This window comes from Dasypus novemcinctus, chromosome 12 (genome assembly GCF_030445035.2).
Source record: "Dasypus novemcinctus isolate mDasNov1 chromosome 12, mDasNov1.1.hap2, whole genome shotgun sequence".
Lineage (NCBI taxonomy): Eukaryota > Metazoa > Chordata > Mammalia > Cingulata > Dasypodidae > Dasypus > Dasypus novemcinctus.
In genome coordinates, this window is record NC_080684.1 from 32,214,856 (window position 1) to 32,224,799 (window position 9,944).

The following is a 9,944-nucleotide window of genomic DNA, read 5'->3' on the forward strand; positions in this document are numbered from 1 at the left end:
TTCATAGCTTGAGGAGACCTTCTTATCTCCATTTCTGTCACCCCCTTTCTCTTTTCGTCTTCTCACCCTCCAGTGACTGAGGTTTCTCTCCCTTCTTTGGACTCCCAGAGTTAAAAAAAAAAATCATTATGCCTACCCAACACCTCTCACCCACAGGGAATCTGAAAAGGAGGCGAGGTTCTTGTTCTTACAAACACTCAAAGCCTCAGTCTGCAAAGGAGCATTATCTTCTGGCCATTAGGAGCTGCCTGGCCAACATCTCTGCTGTGACACTCCATTCTCCAAGATGCTAGAAGGAAGAGGGACCAGATCATGGGCATGGGAAGCAGGGAAGAGGAAGGATTTCCAATTTCCAGTCCCAACACTACAACCTTCCCATCAGCCTCTTCATTCGCCTTAACTTTTGCCAAGCTAGGTTTTTAGATTGAGGGGGTTGGAAGATTGCTATCTAAAAAGACCCTTGCCAAATCTTGAAAAGCACCCAAGCACACCCGGTAGAGAGCCACTGCCGGGAAAAACACACAGTGGGCCCTTCACCCCCAGCTCTCTCCTTCCCGGGCCTGCTTTTGGATGATAACTAACTGCGGAACCACGAGGTGGGTTTTTTGTGGTTGTTGTTGTTTGTTTGTTTTCAATGCCATTCCTTTGCCCTCCAAATACGAAAGACCTTTAAGTCCCTTTCCTAGCTCCCGCCTAGTCTCTACTCCCTTTCTCCAACAGTCACACCCCAATCCTAGTTACCAAAAAAATTCCACAAGTAGGGGGCAAACCTTCCTGACCTGCCATCTCGCCCCACCTGCAACCCCTGTCCCCTCCCCCCAAATTTTTCTCTCTCCTGAGTCTCCAGCTCTTCGCTTCTTAAAAAAAAAAAAAAAAGAGAAGAAGAAGAAGAAGGAATTTTCAATAGTCCCACTTGTCAAGCGAAGACCATCTTTTAACCTTCAACAGCAGCGAAAGCCGTGTGAACTCTCGGTGAACCAAGATTGAAGTCATAAATCACGCGTACAAAGGCGGCTGCGGAGGCTGGCGCGGGCTGCTGCACCTTTAACGCTTTCTGGGGCTGACAGGCGGCGGCCCAGCTAAAGTTCACAGCGCCCGGGGAGGGCCCGCCCCGCTCCCCTCCCCGGCGCCCCTCCCCCCCGGCGCCCCTCCCCCCCCCGGCGCCCCTCCCCCAGCCCGGCCCGGCCCCGCCAGCCCGCACGGCCGCCCGGGCTGCGCGGAGGAGGCCCCTCGGCCGCTCTGCTCCTGCAAAGGAGGACTGGGGGCGCGGGGTGGCGGGGGATGGGGGAGAAGCGGGGAGAGCGGCGTTTTCTCCCCTTCCGCCCCTCTCGGTCCTGGCAGCTTATGCCCTGCTCCCCCCTCCCGGTTTGTTGTCTTTACTAGGCAAATAGGTCTATACAGGCACAATAATTTAGCTTGTTTTGTCTGGCATTTTCTCCAGGACCCCACGAGATAGACCTTTCTCTCCTCCCCCCACCCCACCCCCGAACTGGCATCCTTCATCTCTGTCTATACAGGCCCAATTATCCAGATCCTTGGGGCTCCAGCAAGGTCTGAGTCATTGGAACCAGGAACACCTGGCTGAGACATGCCATGTAATTAGAAAGAAAGGATTTTTCTTTTCCCCTTTCTTTCTTTCCTTTCAAGGGCCGACCTAGCCGCCCCGAGCGAGGCGGAGTAACCCTAGGGCGGGAAGGAAGGCGTGCGCGCAGCGACCCAGCGTGCAGCTCCTGCGAGAGCTCGCCGGGCGCCCCGCACCGGCCCGGGCCGGCTCCCTTCCTCGCCCCTCGGCCCCCTCCTCCTCTGGTCGTTCCTCCTGCTCCCACTGACTTCTCTTCGGTTTAATTAAAGTTCAGCGAGTCCGCTCGCCTCGCCTCTCCTTCCCGGAAAGCGGAAACGAGACAGCCCGGCGGCCACCGGCCGAGCGGCCTCCTGGCCACCCCGCGGCCGCCGGCGGGGCCTCCCGGCTCCCGCTCGCCTCCGCCGGCCACGGCCTCGCGACCCGGGACTCCTGCCCGCCGCCAGCCCGCGGGGGCGCAGCGCTCGTGGCCGGGGGGATCGGAATGACCGGTCGGGGGTGGGCCTCCTCCAAGGCCGCCCGGCTCGCTTCAGAAAGTTTGGAGGGTGAGTGCACCCCGACCCAGGTAACCCGCTCCCCCAAACCCACGGCTGCTGTGACAAAAGCCGGTGATGGATTTCGTATATGTTAATTCACAACGCCCTTTCCTCCAGAATTTAACTCTAAGTTAATACACACCGGAAACCACGCGCATACACGCTCTTAATGGGCTTAGGTATTAGCGAGTCCTAACGATGCATACAAATGTGCTCCGCGCTCCGTAGGCCCCTCAAGATTTATGGGCCTTGAGCTCCCTGAAGCTGTAAACAAGGAGGAAAAAAAGAGAAGGCGAGGGAGAGAGACTAGGGGAGAGAGACCGAGGCCTGGCTCGCCCCTCCAGGTTGTGGGAGAGCAGGGATCTCTGCAAGTGGGTTCTTGTGTGTTTTCCTCTACTTACCAGCTCTGTGGGGTGGGGTGGGGGCGGGTGCTCGCCCGCAGGCTGCCGTGTGCGGGCAGTGTGTTGTTTGTGAGCTGGGGTGGGGGAACGCTTGCTCCGGCGAATTGCTGAACAGGCATGTGTGGGCATATTGGTGGAAGGGTGTGCACCGTGCAAGGGGTATGTGTGCGCGTGTGTTCGTGTGTGACAGGCAGGCTTCCCTCTGGGCCAGCCTGCTGTCCCCTGAACCCTGCGAACAAATCCCTAACCACAATCATAGTAACAGTAAATAATAAATAATAATAATAACAGTAGTTAACAGTCCCTCCCTAGCAGAATAACAATAAAATGCAAGAAGGGCTATTTAGCTAAGGGGAGAGGGGCAGAAGACGGTAGCACAGCATCCGAGGAGAAGATGAGAGAGAGGGAGAAAGTTAGCTTCTCCACCGGCCCTGGGGGGCTGCGGTTGCGAGCCCCCACGCCGGACCGGGTCCTCCGCTGGCGGAGGGGCGGGAGAGCAGTGACAGCACGCTTTCCTGCTTTTTTTTTTTTTCCCTCCAGCTTTTGCTTTGAGCGGTCAGAGGACAGTACCCCACATATGAGGGTGCTTGGCGGCTTTGGGGACGCTCTGGGAGCCCCCGTTTCAAAGAAGAGGCCACACATGCGGGGCCAGGCCGAGGGGCGGAGATGGCTGAGGCGGTGGCCGCAGCCTCGGGCCGGCCTGGGCCCCGCAGAGCTGCAGGAGGACGAGCGGAGGCGGAAAAGCATTTACGGCCGCCCGGAGCGGGAAGAGCGAGGCCCGGGGCTCCCGGGGCCAGAGGAAAGTTCCCTTCTGAGGTTCTTTTCAGAAAAGAAGAAAGGGAGGGGGCGAGGCGCTGACTTTCCCTTCGCGGGCTTGGAGCGCAGCCGATTTCAATAAAAGGAAGACAAGACCGTGCTCCCCCGTCTCCGGCAACGTCCTCTTCGTTTTCTCCAGGTACAATTTTCGGACAATTTTATTACTTTATTTACTTGAAGGAGGGGGAGGCTGGAGTTGAAGGGACGCAGGGTTGGCAGGAGGGGAGGCACGCCTCAAAGTTTCGGGTCCAACGAAATCTCTCCTTTAAAAGCCATTGTACCCCCCAAAAAGGAGGAAAATATAAAAACACAAACCAGCCAACTCAACTTTTTTAAAGGGGCGGGGGAGGGAGAAAAGAAGATGACCCTAAAACAAGCCAACATGAGAACTTTAAAAAGATTTAAGTCACAGGCCTTTTTCAGAGCTTGGGATTCTTTTCCGCAAGCGAGTGACCCATTTGGTCTAAAGAGAGACGGAGAAACACATTTTCCACTGAGTCACTTCTTAAACAACAACACACAAAACATTCAAAAGCAAACCCTGGGTGTCCTCGCATTGGAAGACAACATGGGATGGGGGACACTGCCAAAATCAGTCGGACACGATGACAATAACATAAAACAAAACCGACCAGAGCGCTGCGCGGTGAGCAGGCCAGGGCCGGGGCACTGGGCTTCAGGCGCTGCTGGCGAGGCCGCTGGCCCGGGGACGGGGCGCAGGGCGCCGCCAGCCACACTGCTTCCCTGCACCTCCCACACCCCTCTGCTGCCCTCTTCTCCCCGTTCTCGCCCTCTCACGCCCTGTCGGCTCCGGCTGCAGGGCCTGGACCTCTGGGGCCGAGAGGGGTCACAGGGACCCTCCCCGGATCCCGCATCTTCGTTTTTCTCTTTTAGGCCTCTGGCACTTGCCCGGGCTCTCAGCCATGAGAGGACGGACCGAAGGGGCCTCTGGGCTGCGTTGGAGCCGACACTGCCCCCCACCCAAAGTCCAGCGGCCTCGATTCTTCTTGGGGGGAAAATGCCAGTCCCCAGACATCTCTGCTGCCTCTCAGATGAGACCATGTTCACTTCAGGGGTATCTTACCAAGAAAAAGAAGAAGGAGAAAGGACAGCCTAAAGCCCTGTTTATGTCTAGCTCTACTGATCCCTTCACATCTGGAGAGTTTATTTATAACTCCCTCTATAACTCTCTCTCTTTGGAGGCACCAGTGACTCTATTGACAGACTGATATCTAGAAAATATTGCTGTCTCTAACCATACCTAAATGTACTGTGGTTGTATTTACAGATTTATGCTTGAGGGAAATATAATTATTTCCATTGTATTTGTGCATATACAATAGTTAAAGGAACAGATTTATATATGGGAAAATATATGACTCTCTTATAGCCATCCAGCTTTATGGACATTTGATACCTTGACAGATTTATATCTCTAAGCAGCTATATAGATAAATGTATATCGTTAGAATTATGTATCAGGAGATATACACTTATTGATAGTGATATAGAGTAGTTAGAGCATACACTTAGAGCCATACATGGCTGTGGAGATATTTCTATATTATTATCACTATATATAGTCATATCAATTTATAACTACATGGTTATAAAAATAGACATAAGTAATTATAGTCCTATATGTGCATACTACCATCTCTCTAAAGAGTTATAGACACTTGTGAATATAACTCTATAGAGAGATCTGTATGTATATAAGGGGGTAATTATCTCCTGATGTGTGGTTGGGCCTTAGGCCAGTCTATCTCTCCGTACAAGCGTATTTACACGTAGGGGCTGGGAGAGACTTAATCCTAGAGTATTTCTAGAGGGCCAGCTGGAGAGCTGCATGTGGCCATCCGAGAAACCAACTAGCAGAGTTCTTTGCGTATATGGAGGGACGGAGTCACAAAGGGTAAACCTAGGAAGGGAGCCCAGGAGGCCTGGCAGAGGGCTGGCAGCTCAGGGTGGCGGGGCCCACTGCTCACGACGTAGGCAGGGAGGAGAGGCGCGATCAGCGAGGGAGGGAAGAACCAGTTTGGTGATTTGGTGAGAGGCTGGCGCAGCCACAGCCAGGTGTGGGACCTAAGGGAAGCCGTCCTCCAAGAGAAAGCCCTTCGACAGCGGGGGCCAGGGCTTCGCCGGCCTTTAGCCTACTGGACGTCAGCGCCGGCCTTGCTCCTTCCGTCTTCCTAGAGCGTTTCTCTTGAACCCTAATTTGGAGTCTAAAGAGAGGGCTTCAGAGGCAAAGGGGTCTGGGAAGGGACAGGGCAGGGAGCTGGGTGCGCCTTCGCCGCCGCTTCCCACTGATTATGTGGCCAGGAACGGGAGGTAATGAGGTAACAGTAACTCGGTCAAATCAAGTTTGCCTTCCGCAAAGGCTCCTGTGCCCCCTGCATCCGCACTTCTCTGAAGCCTGGGTCTCAGGCGCTCCCCAAACTGGGGTTCCCTCTCCTCTCCTGTCCCTAGCAGCCCTGCCCAGGGCTTTGCAGAAAAAGTTGCCTTTTACCAGCGGGGAACACAGGCGTGGCCCTCTCTCCCACTGGCGTCTACCTTGCTCTCCCCCCACCCCCATTCCAGGTGCCCTGGGTCCAGGCTCAGCAATTCCTCCCCTGCTACCAACCATCCTCTTCTCAGAGAGAAAGAGAGCCCCTTTCCGGTTCTTTTTTTTTTTCAACCAGGGAGCCACATCCATTTTGCTGATTTTATTTTTTCAAGGGGAGAAGTTTCCCCTACACTCAGCCTCTGTGGTCACCACAATCTCCAGAATCTCTGGGATGTTGGGATAGGGGTGAGAGTCCCGGCTGGGTTGGGGTTAAATGCCAAGGGCCACACTCTACAGACCCCCCCACCCAGGCCTACCCCACCCCCAGGCCTGGGAAACCCTCCAGGGCGGGCACTCCGCTGCCTGGCCCGAGCCCTCCCCAGTACATACTTGTTGCGGTCGCCCGAACACCAGTCAGTCCAAAAGCTGCTGTGGGGCTTCCCCGCGCTGTCCAGGCTGCCGACCAGCAGGCACGCGGGTGCGGGGCCGGAGGAGCTCAGCGGCCCTCGTCGGGGCGGCCGGGGCCAGCGGGGCCAGGGGATCGCAGGGCCGCCGCAGCGGCAGCGCTGGCCGTGGCTGGCCGGGGGGTTAGTGGCGGGAGGGGAGAGCAGCCTGAGCCCCCGGGTGGGGGGCGGAGAGATTCGAGGTGGTGGTGTCCCTGAGCCAGCAGGTGACAAGGCAGCCCCTGCCTCCCCAGAGCGCCTCCGCCTCCCCAAGTGTGCCCCGCTCCCCAGATCCCCAAATATTAAAACTAAACCACAAGTCCGTCGGCCCGAGGGGCTCAAAGAGCAACCACCACTCGGTCCATTAAAAAACACACAAATAAAACACAAATAAATCAGGAGACAGACAGCTCGGCGCAAGAAGAGGCCTCTCTGTGCCTCAGCCCTGCTCCGGGAGTACGAGCAAACTGAGCAGGCGTCATGTGTTTGCATTCTTCAGCTTTAAGAAGCCCACCAATTTTCCAATCCAGTAATGTTCCCTAGTCAGACTGTTTATTAATTGATTTATTTTTATCGCCATCAATTTTTTTTTTTCTGTTGGCCCCTGCAGAATGGTTCCTTCCAGGAGTCTGGGGTCAGTGGTGGTGAAGGGGTGAGCGGGACATGTTTGGGGTCCCCCATTCTAGGCAGTGAAGATCTGGGTCTGCAGGGAAGCAGAGGCTTCCCCCTTCCCATCTACACTTGGACTCAGGAGGACCCTCTCAAACTTGGTTCCTTTTTTCCCTAAAGATGCTTCAGTCTGGGTGAGAGACTACCGCCCAGAGAGGGGGTGAGACTTGACCAAGGGCGCTCAGCCCCTGAGTTAAACCTGGAATCCCATTTCCTAGTACCCCAGCCTAGGGCAGGCTCTTCCTCAGGCACCCAACTCTTCATAGCACCCCCAACCCCGCCCCACTTCCCCATACCTGATGCCCAAGGGGAGCGGTGGGAGGTTGAGGCTTTTCCTATGGAAATGCAGGGAGGCAGAATGCAGGGCCCGGCCTTTACATTTCTTTGTCTGAAAAGGACTCTGGCTGGGTGTCGGGGCTCAGACCGGGCCTGGGGGTGAGGTGGGAGGAGGTGGGGAGTGTCGTCACTGTAAACTACAGAACCGGCGAGCTCCGGGCTGCGGATAAGGCAGCAAATCAACAGACATTGGCCACATCTCGTTGAACCCTGTGAGTCCTGGGTTCCTTCTCCTGGGCTGGCTCTTAGTTGTTTCTGGGCCCAGATCCATTTGAAAGGCTGAGAAAGACAACCTGCCCTTGCCCCAGGAGAAGGCACATATGTAGTTTATGTACAAAATGATCAGGACAGTAGCTGGGAGTCCAGGAAGCCGACGATCTCCAAGCAGAGTAGCCCCACTTTGTCCGCCTTGCTCTTGCCCTCCCTGAGTTCCGGCGCTTTGCAGCCAGGAAGTACTTCCCTAAGCAGAACCCCTGGCAGTTATTGGCAAAGCTCCTTTCTGAGTCTTACCTTGACTAGAGCAGGCGCCAGGCGGAAGGCGTGCCAGCTTTTGCTGAGCCCCTTTTCAGCTCTTTCTGCAGAAACCGGGAGAGTGTCTGTTAACTGAAGCCTGGTCTACAACAATGCTCAATTACTTAACTAATTCTGGGGTGTGGGGGGAGGGACCTGGGGGCATTTTGGCGACCATGGAGTTTTCTGGCTGTAAGGGGACTAATTCCTGTCTCTAGTGGAAACTTGGATGCAAGGAGCAAGGTGCAATTGCTACAATAATAGTCATAATAATAACAATAATAATTTATTTAGCATATCATTAGATGTGTATTTACTGTCATTCCTCTGCTTTTTTACAAGTGTCTCAGAAGGAATTCTCACAACACCCAGGGGAGACAATAAGACTCTAATTACCACCCTTCCCTCCTCCTCCCCGCCACAGTCACCCTCTCAGAGATGGAGCTTTTACAGAACCCCTTCCTGTGTTTTACACCTGCTTAACACATCCCCTTCCTTCTCAGTTCTCCTCTCCCATTCCTAGTTTTTCCATTCCTTTAAGGGAATTTCCCCCACAATTTGGAGGAGGAGAGGTGGGGGAGGGGACCAAGTCCTTGAGCTTGTTGTAGGTAATATTGTTTCCCTGACAGCTGGGCAGGATTTAGGATAGCGTGGGAGGAACCAAATTCTTATGCTCCTTTTGGGGGCAGAAACTGCTCATGCAGGGCGTCGAGGCAGACCAGTTTAGAGAGCTGATGTGTGCCTCCAACACCTGAAGCATCTGCGTGCAGTGCAGGCGAGAGGCTGGTCCTGCAAATTCAACATCCAAGCCAATGGCTCTCAAGCTGTTGGGGTCACACCTCGGAGATGCCAGGCCCCACATATCTTACTGAACTTTTTTTGGCAACGGGAGGCAGGGAGGGGGGGGGGCGGGAGGGAAAAGAGAGAAAGGCAAGAAGGAAAGAATATATAGTGTATGTGTGTGTACATGTATACATGTAGTCACACACATTTTTCCTGAGTGAATACCATGATGATAGACATTTAAAAATACTAATTTCCTTGCATTTTAAAATATAAATTCATATCTTCTCAGGGATTACAATTAAAACACGAACCAAAGACATGTACTCCCCTGGAGTCCCAGTGATCCATACAGCACACTCTTAATCACTCATTTCCTTGGTCCCATCCCAGAGTGGAGAACTGTAGCTGATGTCCTGATGGACTTGGTGAGAGACAGAGCAGTTTGGCCTTAATCACTGCTGCTCAGACTACCCAGACACTGGGGGTCAGCTCTCCATCTCTCTGTCCATTTATTCCTGGGAGAAAGTAAGTCTGGGCGGGATGGTACCAGAGCCAACTAATCACTATCAAGGTGAACCAGAAAAGTTAGAATTGAATCCCTTTCTTAGCTCCCTAAACAATGGATGGCATAACTGACGTTCTTGGCAGTTCCCGTAGCCTGTTTGGTGTCTTTTCCTCTTTCTGTAGTTGCCGGGTCTTTCTGCTGCCCATACTTTCCACTGCTCTGCTCATTAAACCAGCCTTGCCTTCTGGAAGGAAGAGGCCTATGCACTGGCCCTTTAAGAGCCCCAGTCCTATCAGAATTTACTTCTCCTGGGTCCTGGTCCTTGAGGAAACCCTCACCAAAGTGTCGACATGCACTTTCTCTCAGGCAACCACTTGTTTTTTGGGGAAGGGGTTCATTGCCCGGATGGGAGGTAATGACACAAGGATGGGATTTCAGGCCCATGGCAGGTGGCATGATAAAAACTTGGGTGAGGGTGGCTTATGATTTCTCTTAAAACAGATCAGGGAGCAGGCCACCCACCCTGTCTATGGGTGGGGCGATCTTTGCCCCAAACCTAAGGTTTCCAGCCTGCCTAAAGGGATTCAGAACGCCTTCAGCTTCAATTTTTTCCCACCAGATCTTGAGGGATAAAATGAAATTTGCAAGAGGCTGAATTCATCCAGGTAAGAAAGAGATTAGGCAGGAATTATTAGGGTTTGGGCTTCTGACTCATTCTGGCCATGGTGGTTGTTGATTCCGTGACATATTTCCAATTCATGGAGGGTGTCCTACAGCCCCCCCCCCCAAGTAGTCATCATTATAAATGGAGACTATTG

General features: G+C 53.8%; 1 long non-coding RNA gene across 1 annotated transcript; it reads left to right on the plus strand.

Annotated features, from left to right (window-relative positions):
• Positions 1 to 1,745: 1,745 nt before the first annotated feature.
• On the plus strand, positions 1,746 to 4,657 carry LOC111766321 (uncharacterized). The gene is made up of 3 exons (XR_009188437.1): positions 1,746 to 2,124; positions 3,057 to 3,471; positions 4,227 to 4,657. It is a non-coding gene; the product is annotated as an uncharacterized lncRNA (long non-coding RNA).
• The last annotated feature ends 5,287 nt before the right edge of the window (positions 4,658 to 9,944 follow it).